The 1,197-nt window shown below is 45.9% G+C and overlaps 1 protein-coding gene across 3 annotated transcripts in view; it reads left to right on the top strand.

Annotated features, from left to right (window-relative positions):
* The window catches only part of rbm46 (RNA binding motif protein 46), a 12,133-nt gene extending 11,862 nt beyond the window's left edge, over positions 1 to 271 (top strand). For all 3 annotated transcript variants that reach the window (XM_056443383.1, XM_056443382.1, XM_056443384.1), the window contains one exon: positions 1 to 271. This exon is cut by the window's left edge and continues 933 nt beyond it. The gene's annotated coding sequence lies outside the window, so the exon portion shown is untranslated.
* Positions 272 to 1,197: the final 926 nt, after the last annotated feature.

Genomic DNA, 1,197 nt, shown 5'->3' with positions numbered 1-1,197 from the left:
GAACCCTGTCCTAAAGGTTCGATACACAGAACCCTGTCCTAAAGGTTCTGAAGTCGTTCAGATTTTAAAATGTAATAATTGAATCTGTTTATTTCAAATTAATATTAAAACTATTTAACACAGAAAGTCTTTATTAACACACGGAACACAACCAGAGGAGAACCAGAGGGTCTGTGAGGAGAACCTCCTTCCTCCCCCTGTTTATCTTCCCTCTCTCTTCCCTCCTTCCTCCCCCTGTTTATCCTCCCTCTCTCTTCCCCTCATCCTGATGCGAAAAATTAAATTTATACAAATATATTCTGTATATTTGGATATATTTTGTCTTTATATATATATATATATAAATATATTTATATATATATATTTATTTATATAAACTTATTTATTTATATAAATATATTTATATATAATACATTTCCCCCTCAGGTTAAACATCCACTGAGCTCTAAACGCAGAAATACAAACTGGAGGAGGTGGAGGAAGAGGAGGAGGAGGGGGAGGAGCTTATCTGTGGATGGTTGAGGACCTCTAACTCCTGGTGTTGCTTCAGAACATTAATATATATATTTATATATAAATATTCCTTCAGCCTCTGCTGCTGCACCTCCTGCTGTGTTTAGAGACTCTTGGACTCCTTTTCCGAAGCTCTCCATCCCGCGGGGAGGGGGGGGGAGGGGGAGGGGCTTCCAGCTCGGGGCCTCGGGGCCACATGCCTTAAACCCTCAAGACCACCTCAGAGTCCCTTAAACTCAAGACCACCACGGAGTCCCTTAAGCCCTCAAGACCACCACGGAGTCCCTTAAACCCTCAAGACCACCACAGAGTCCCTTAAGCCCTCAAGACCACCACGGAGTCCCTTAAGCCCTCAAGACCACCACGGAGTCCCTTAAACCCTCAAGACCACCACAGAGTCCCTTAAGCCCTCAAGACCACCACAGAGTCCCTTAAGCCCTCAAGACCACCACGGAGTCCCTTAAGCCCTCAAGTCCACCACGGAGTCCCTTAAACCCTCAAGACCACCACAGAGTCCCTTAAGCCCTCAAGACCACCACAAAGTCCCTTAAGCCCTCAAGTCCACCACGGAGTCCCTTAAACCCTCAAGACCACCACAGAGTCCCTTAAGCCCTCAAGACCACCACAAAGTCCCTTAAGCCCTCAAGACCACCACGGAGTCCCTTAAGCCCTCAAGACCACCAC

The sequence above is a fragment of the Pseudoliparis swirei genome, chromosome 21 (assembly GCF_029220125.1).
Source record: "Pseudoliparis swirei isolate HS2019 ecotype Mariana Trench chromosome 21, NWPU_hadal_v1, whole genome shotgun sequence".
NCBI lineage: Eukaryota > Metazoa > Chordata > Actinopteri > Perciformes > Liparidae > Pseudoliparis > Pseudoliparis swirei.
The sequence above is the reverse complement of the archived record's forward strand: the minus strand, read 5'-3'. Positions and strand labels throughout refer to the sequence as shown.